The sequence below is a fragment of the Peromyscus californicus genome, unplaced genomic scaffold (genome assembly GCF_007827085.1).
Source record: "Peromyscus californicus insignis strain IS unplaced genomic scaffold, ASM782708v3 Scaffold_9__1_contigs__length_137607984, whole genome shotgun sequence".
NCBI classification, from domain to species: Eukaryota; Metazoa; Chordata; class Mammalia; order Rodentia; family Cricetidae; genus Peromyscus; species Peromyscus californicus.
Window position 1 is genome coordinate 112,839,916 of NW_026294617.1, and position 9,103 is coordinate 112,849,018.

General features: G+C 41.4%; 1 pseudogene; it reads right to left on the bottom strand.

Moving 5' to 3' along the window:
* Positions 1–567: 567 nt before the first annotated feature.
* On the bottom strand, positions 568–5,678 carry LOC128106695 (transmembrane protein 126A-like; annotated as a pseudogene).
* Between the last annotated feature and the right edge of the window lie 3,425 nt (positions 5,679–9,103).

Here is a 9,103-nt window from a genome sequence, read left to right on the forward strand (position 1 = left end):
TTCTGTAGAACTAGGATTATTTTAAGTTGGTGAATTTTAAATGTTAATGTTTTTGTTTTTTCAATGAACATGTGTATAAGTGCTTTAAATGATGTATTGCTTTTCTATTGCTGTGCTAAAACACATGACCACGACAACTTATGAAACGAAGTGTTTGAATGGGCTTACAGTCTAGATGGTTAGAGTCCATGAGTGATGATATGGTGGCAGGAACAGCTAAGAGCTCACATCTCCAACTGCAAGCAGGAGGTAGAATGCACACTGGGAATCTCTCAAGTCTTTTGACACCTCAAACTCACTCCCAGTGACATGCTTTTTCCAAAGAGGCCATACCTCCTAATCCTTCTCAGACAATTTCTCCAACTGGGGACCCAATATTCAAATATATGAGCCTACAGGGGCCATTCTCCTTCAGACTACCAAAAATGATGAAATGCCAGTTCAGATTTTGGTTTCAGTTATCCAAAAATTTTTTTAAGACTTCCAATTTTCCAATTGGCATATTGTAAATGTTAATAGATATGACTAGGGGAAAAAGAAAAATCTTATAATTTATAAATGTGAAAGTTTTAGGAGAATGTGATACATTTCACACCTTACCAACTCCCTCTTCCCTTTTGTTTATCACATGTGTTAGCAACTTCAATCCTTAGAACATGTACCTCCAAATCTTTGTGATACACTGAAAGTGATGAATGAGAAATAAGTACCTGAGGTATTTGTGACCACTTGGGCATGACAGAGTATGCTGGGAATTTGGCCACTTAAAATGAATAAGGGAGATGATCCCTGTAGGTGGAGTGTTTTGTTGGGACCACTGGCTCCCAAATAACCACACAGAGACTTAATATTAATTATAAATGCTCAGGTGATAGCTAATGCTGGTTACTAACTAACTCTTGCAACTGAAATTAGCCCATCTTTCTTATCTACCCTCTGCCATGTGGTGGTACCTTCTTAGAGCACAGAACATTCATCTTGCTTCTCTCCATGTCTGCCCCTGTCTCCTCAGACTCCGCCCTTCTCCTTCCCAGCATCCTCCTAGTCTGGCTCTCCTGCCCAATCCCTTCCTGCCCAGCTGTAGGCCAGTCAGCTCTTTATTAACCAAGGAGAGTAATACATATTTACAGTGTACAAAGATTGTTCCACAGCAGGTCCCTGTTCTTTCTTGAGATACACTTGATTTGACTTTGGAAATAGGTGTAGATTTTGAGGAGGAGAATAATTCTTTATCCTTATATAAGTCATGTAATCCTGATTTTTAGATGGAATTCCTAAGTAGCTACCCTGCTTCTATCTGTGTTGTTGGGCACAGATTTAAGGAATCCACAAAAAAACCTTTGGAATTTTTACCAGGGTCACTGGACAGGGTTCTTATTTATTCATTCATTGAAGAAATGGTAGTGGATGGATGCTCAATGCCTGGCATTTTAAAGACGGTGTTTTGTTTGTCTGTTGGGGAATTAAGACTGGAAAGTGTGTTTCCCAAATGTTTTTTCAAAGCAGAAATGAATGTCTTATGACATACCTGCACAGAACGTGTAGGGATAAAAATGCTTTCTGAAAAGGACTCAGCGGGTGCGAAGAAACTAGATCATCCTTCAACCTGGTTTTAAAATACAGAACTTGCAGTTCCTATTTCAAGATCAGGTATAAAAATAGATAATGTAGAGTGGGGAAATTTTCATTAAACTTAGCATTTGTATTTTTTAGTATTGGCCAATTGTCAGTCAGTCGATAGGTATTAGCCAAGAAGCGCTTTAAATGATGTTATATTACTTTGTTCATTCACCATCTATTATAGCTGCTATATACTAGGTGCTGCTTCCTCTAAAAATGGTTTCCTTTTAAAACATTTCCTGTATATGTATAATTACCAAAATGTCTCTGGGAAAGCTATAGCATATTTTCTTCCTAAAAATTTGCTTATTTCAGTTACTTAAGCTTTAAAAATTGATCTTATGTCATTAGAATATTTTTTCAATTTTTTTATTTTCACCATTTTATTTATGTTAAAAGTATTTGTTTCCAATCAGTGAATTTCTAGGCCAGGTTCAAGTAACTGAGTGCCTTATGAGGCGTTGATATTGTCTAGACCTTACTTACGCTGCAAACACAGTCTGAAGAAAAATGGGAGATAACATCGTTCTGAAGACAGATTTAGAAACTCTAATCCAGTACTTTAATGTGTTTCTGTGGCAGAGGGCTTGATTCATACCTGGCCTCTAGGCTACCATTCACGGGTGTAGCCAAAAGGATAGGGAATAGACCACCCAGAGCAAAACCGAATAGTCCACCTGGCGTCACGGTATGCGTTTCACAGCTCGAATCACCTGTACTCAAAGGTGGAGTTTCGAAACTTTTTCAAGATAGATGTTCACTGTTAAGATGTGATTACTGCTGCTGGCGAACTGGAAGCTGTTCGCGATCGTGTCACAGACAAGATGAGACGAGAAAGGGTTTGTTAGGAGGCCACCAAGCAGCATTAAGTGCAATGCCTGTTGGTCCGTGTTCAAGTGGATTCCTTTCTAATCCTGGAAGTTGTTTACTTCTTCTGGATATGATATCAAAAATTAGTTTTTTTTTTTGCTAGTACTTGGTTGATGGCTTTTCGTCTTGGCCCACCCTGTGGGAGGACAGTACCTTATGCCTGCCTCCCAGCGAGTGGGTGCTTGTCTGGGTTCTCCTGTGCTGGGGCTCACCACCACCTTTGCTCTGGTTACCTGGGGTCCTCTTTACTCGGACATTTCTTTACATTTGATTTCAGTTTTATAATTTTTAAAATATTTACTTAGAAATAATCATTTATTTAGAAAAGCAACAGATATATTGTGGGTAAAGTGTTTTTGGAATGGAAGAGAACAGGTCTTTAATCCTACCTCTGATGACTATGAGCTGTGTGAAGCAGGTCGCATGTCTATGTAGGCCAGTTTCCAATTCTGTAAAATAAGGATAATAATTTCCATCTCACAGAATTAAATGTGACTGCATGAAACATACCTGGTAACTAACAGATATGCCTTGTGAGTACCTTGATTTTTATTATTTTAAAAATTCAAAATCCTCTAAATAACACTTAGGAACTATGGGTGATTTGTATTTCTTGGTTACAAGGCCACAAAATAATTGTCAATTGCCAACAGTTTTAATTTATTTTATTTTATTTATTTTCATTAACTTTTTTTTAGAGTCTTACAGTTCGTTTCAGGCTAGCCTTGAACTTTTGATTCTCCTGCTTTAGCCTCTCAAGTACTGGAATTGCAGGCATAGGCCACGATGCTGTTTGATGCTATTTTTATGGCCTCACAGTTGCCCTAGAGCCGGACTCTTATGTTTAGTCGGGATATTATCGAAGCACACCCATGACATTTTCATTTAAATCTCTGATGCTTAGCAAGTACTATGTGAGATTATTGGGATCTCTCCTTGGATTCAGATGCACTTATTAAATAATGTGTCATTTCCAGTCTGCCCAACTGAGAGATGCTTTAATTTTAGTTTCTCTTTGGGATTTCCAATTTCTTTGTAATTATGCTGTTTTTCAGATAAACATGAGTAATCTAAAAAATGCTACAGTTTTTCCCTTTCTTATATTACCTTTCCTGGAAGAGATATGATTTAATGTAACCAAAATAAGATGCTAATATGTCCATAGAACTCTATGTTTATTAAAACTTCTCTTAATAATTCACATAATTTTGTAGTCATTTTAACTTTACAAAATATGTGGAACAAATAATACCACTATTATAATTTAGATGAGGAAAGTAAGCTCCAGCGAAGTGGCGATTGGTTACAATTAGATGTTAAAACATCTCCTTTGCATGATTTTGCCTATTTTAATTTGCTTATTATTTATCATCATCATCATTTTGTGTGTGGTGGGGAGTGAGTGTGCCACTGAATGCAATCAAAGGACAACTTCCTAGTAGTCACTTCTCACCTATCACTGTGAGTTCCACATATCAGACTCAGGTGGCCAGCCCTGTGTGGCACATGCCTTTGCCTGCTGAGCCATCTTGCAGACTAATAAAGCACACTTGGCCACCCACCTGTTCTGGATCCTGAAATTCTTTGAATCTTTAGTGCACAGGACTGTGCATCTGTCCATACCATAGCAGGTATGTAAAAACAAATGTCGACATCTCCTGGGTCCTCAGTTCAGCTCATTAGTGAACTCCAGTATAGTAGTCTCACTTACAGAGCACATTGCCACTGGTGAGAAAACAAAGGACCCCAACAAAATCCAAAGAATGAAAGTGGCATGGGGGTAGTGGGAGCTAGACTTGATGATAATCTTGGATGATGGGGTTGGTAGGCAGGAATACCCAGGGCAGCAGCAGTGACTAATATTTCCTACAGTTCAGGTACCTCCTCACATTCTCCATTGGCTAAATATTATATGGGGAGCATTCTTCCTAGATGTCTAGGTATTATTATTTATTCATAGAGTATTCCTTTTTTCCTTTCCCGTCTTACATCTCTCTTTGTGTGTGTCTCTCTCTAAACATGTTTAATAAAGACTTTGCTTTCCTGACTGACTTATCCCTTCCCAGATATCCTGATTGTCAAGGGACATTTCAGAGGCACGTGTTTAGTAATGGCTACAAGCTATTTTGTAATTTTCACACTGAACTAATGCCTGGTTTGAGTGAGAGTAGCCAGGAGGTTTCCATAGGCAGGAGCTGGTTAGCAGGGGCCGAGTGCCTTCCACTTATCTGTGATGTGCAAGCCTAAGCCTCCTTAAGGCATTTTTTTTTTGCAGGGGCTGTCTTGAAAATGGGCCAGGGTGTTTTCATTTCCTACACTCCTACCTAATAAGGCATCCTAATTCTGCTGGTGCATGATCCTCACAAGTGTGTGTGGATGTGAGCCCCAAGACACACAAAACACTCTCCCAGCAATGTCCTCCCATCAATCTCACTCCAGAAGATGGATAACGATTAGCTAATTCCCAGGACAGGCCAGGAAAATGGGCAAGCTGGACATGGTAACAGCTCCTAACTAAGAACAAAGAATGCTGTATTCAAACAGTTACGTTGCTGTCTTGGCATAAAGATTCCCAGCAGTGCGCCAGACTCCACAGTAAAACGACCTGTGAGAATCTTAAAAACATTTTGTTAGATTTATTATTTTATTTTACATGTGTGAGTGTTTTACTTGCATGGATCTATAGGTACCGTGTAAGTGCTTTCTACTCACAGAGGTCGGAAGAAGGTATTGTATCCCCTGGAGCTGCAATTATGGATGGTTGTGAATTCCTATGTGGGTGCTGGGAACCGAACCTGGGTCCTCTGCAAGAGCAGCAAGTGCCCTCAACCTCTGAGCCGTATCTCCTGCGTAAGTCTTTTGACTCAGCTTCTCCGCATATTATCAGACCACATAGTATTTTTCCTCTTGCCCATTTGACTCTGTCTGACCAGGCTCACCCGGGCCTGCAGTGGCTGCTGCGGCTCTCTCCACACCCACCATTTATCCCAGCACTGGCTCTCAATGTGAAGCTGTGTCACCATTTGGGGAATCTGGAACACTAGACCCTTAGTTCCTTCCTTGTTTTTGGAGTAATCAGGTCCATCTGAGCCAGAGATCAAGACCATTTCTGTGTTGTCTACTAGTTCAGTGTATTGAGGTGGATATGGTGTAAGGATTCGGTCCTTAAATACGTCATCAGCCTGCATCGGCGTCCTAGCCTAAAAAAGCGGGTGGGCCCTCTGTGCGCCCCTCTTTCCCCTTTCCTCTCTCTCCTTTCCGGCTCCTTCCTTCTGTCTGTCCTCTCTCTCTCCCTCTTTCCCCCTCCCCTCCCAATAAAGCTCTAAAAAGGTAACCATGGCCTCTGATTCTTCCCATCAGCACTCTCTTCCACCCGCATGGCCTGGCGGCTGCCAGCCACGAGCACCGCGCCGTTTAACCAACATATGGAGTTGACTTTTCTTAGTTTTTATTCTAATAGATTTTAAGGACAAGAGGAAGAAAATTCACACATAGAAGTGCTCAAGTAGTTTCAGTGTTTTCTTTGCTTTTATGGATGCATGTATACATACTTACATGGCCTTTCACTGAACCCGAGCCCACTGAAGACTGGTTGATCTGCAAGCCACAGGGATCCTTCTAGCTGTACCTCTCCAGCGGGGGTGGGGGTGGGGGGTGGGGGGTGGGGGGGTGGGGGGTGGGGGGTGGGGTTCCAGGAGAACACTGCTGTGTTCAGCTTTCCTACTTGGGTACTGGGGATTGAACTCAGGTCCCCATTTTTGTGCAGCAGGCATTACTCTCCAAACCACCTCCCCAGTCCTATACCCCCATTGCTTGAAAAACTATTCTATTTGCTATTCAGTGATGGTTGAGAGGGAAGCTCATCCTTCTGGATTCCTCCTGGGAATTTTCTATCACCATTTCCCTTTAGGAGGCAGCAGAATGGAATTCCATTGCTCCAGGGCTGGAAGACTCAAGCTCAAATCCCAGGTCACCGTGAACCAACTCCGTGAGCCAAAACATACCTGCAAAATGCAGGAAGGAATGGTGCTTACCTCAGGGACCACTGGCCTGAAGCAGCTAACATCTTCATGGTTTTTAAAACTGGGCCTGGTTTGTAAAGAGTGCTTGTCATTACCAGTAAAAGTCAGTTGAGCTTGTTGGCCCTGCTGGTATACAAAGCACCTGGACAGCCATTGTTGCTATCATCACAATTACCCATCTATCTCTACATCTGTACCTATATCATCATCAATTTCTCTGTCTATCTATTTTCAGTGCTGGGGCTATAATCCAAGGCCTCATTTAATTAGGCAAATGCTTTGCCATTGAGTTATATCCTTAGACATCTAAAATGACGATAATAATATTGATTGTGTTCTCATTGTCTTAACTTATTCATTTTAGAGGATAATTTTGATAAAACTATTTATAGAAATTCCAGTTCTGGTGCCCAGAGCTCCTGTTATAAAATTGATATATTATCTTGTTGATTTTTAATTGGACATGCCCAGTAAAGTACAGACTGTTTTCTTGCTCATTTGAACTTTGGAGCCAAACTGGACCTGAGGGCAGAAGAGCTGTGGGTGTGGGAATGTGTCAGGATGGGTTTCAGTAAGCTTCCGGGAGAAGAAGAGGCAATTATGCTAAACTTTCTGCAAATGCACAGCCATCAAGGAAGCCACAGTGAATGACAGAACAGTTCTTATTCCTGTGTTGATTTCTGCACTCTGAACCATTTCATTGCATTTGTGGTAGGATGAAGGGATAGCTTCAGTGTAGGCTCTAAACCCAAGGTGATTTCAGCCTTTATTTTCTGTCTATGCTTACATGGTCTTAAAAAAAAATAAAACAATTCCCTCCCCCTTGTTGTGGAAACAGGTGCTTAGCAGTGTTGAGTGTGAAATTATTTGTATGATGATTATTTCTTTCTGAGAGAAGAAAAGATAGCCAATACCAACCTAGATTTGTTTGGATTGGTTGAGAGCCATGTTTCACTAATTGGAGTTATGACCTTTTAAGAACTGGGCCAGTTTTATTTGAAAGTAGATGGGCTGGGGAGTCTGTGGTAAACTCTCTAGTTGGCAGCCACGGGGTGAAGATATGTAAGACTCAGGATGCTCCAGAGTCTATCAGGAAGCAACTCTTACCATTTCTTAGCTTTTTCATGGTAGGACTAGTTATCAACATGAGAATTTATTTGGAACCCAACTTGAAAGAAGATGCCATAAAAATGCTAGACCTGTGAACACATGGCAGTCAGTTCTGGCTCTCAATTTCCCCAAGATTTTCACTCAAAAATAAAAAAAAAAAAACCCTCAAGGTTTGAAAAATACTGATAAATAGAATCCAGGAATATCTTTGTTAAATTTGTCATTCTAAGATATTAAGTGAAATACTCTAAGATGTTAAACATTTTTGTAATTGCCTTATTTTACTTTTAATTATGTGTGTGTATGTGGGCATGTGAACATGAGTTCAGGTACCTGCAGAGGCCAGAGGAGGGTACTGGACTGAAATTATTGGTGCTTGTGAGCCAACCAGTATGGGTCCTGGGAACCAAACTTGGATTCTCTGCAAGAGTAATATGTCCCCTCTTAACCACTGAGCCATCTATACAGCCCCTGTTTTTTCATAATTTTAATGTATAATCATAAAGAGGATCTGGCAAAATTTTAGAAACAAGTAGGCAATAAATGTTTTACATTTTCTGGGCCAATTTGCAAAATTGAGAATATGATGTTCATGATTAGAGAAGACAAATTCCCAGAATTAAAAAAATAATAATAATTCTTTTTTTTTTTTTAATTTATTTTAATTTATTTTGCAATACAATTCAGTTCTACATATCAGTCACGGATTCCCTTGTTCTCCCCCCTCCCGTCCCCCTCACCTTCCCCCCAACGCCCCCCCCCCCCATTCCCATCTCCTCCAGGGCAAAGCCTTCCCCACAGACTGAGGTCAACCTGGTAGACTCAGTCCAGGTAGGTCTAGTACTCTCCTCCCAGGCCAAGCCAAACAATCCTGCATAGGCCCCAGGTTTCAAACAGCCAACTCATGTAATGAGCACAAGATCTGGTCCCACTGCCTGGATGCCTCCCAAACAGATCAAGCCAATCAACTGTCTCACCCATTCGGAGGGCCTGATCCAGTGGGGACCCCTCAGCCATTGGTTCAGAGTTCATGTGTTTCCATTCATTTGGCTATTTGTCCCTGTGCTTTATCCAACCTTGGTCTCAACAATTCTCGCTCATATAAACCCTCCTCATTCTCGTTGATTGGACTCCCAGAGATCCACCCAGGGCCTAGTCATGGATCTCTGCATCCAGATCCCTCAGTAGTTGGATGAGGTTTCTAGCACAACAATTAGGGTGTTTGGCCATCCCATCACCAGAGTAGGTCAGTTCGGGCTGTCTCTCGACCATTGCCGGCAGTCTGTTGTGTGGGTATCTTTGTGGATTTCTGTGGGCCTCTCTAGCACTTTGCTTCTTCCTGTTCTCATGTGGTCTTCATTTACCATGGTCTCCTATTCCTTGTTCTCCCTCTCTGTTGTTGATCCAGCTGGGATCTCCCGCTCCCCCAAGCTCTCTTTCCCTCGACCCTCGCCTTTCATTACCCCCACTCATGTCCAGGC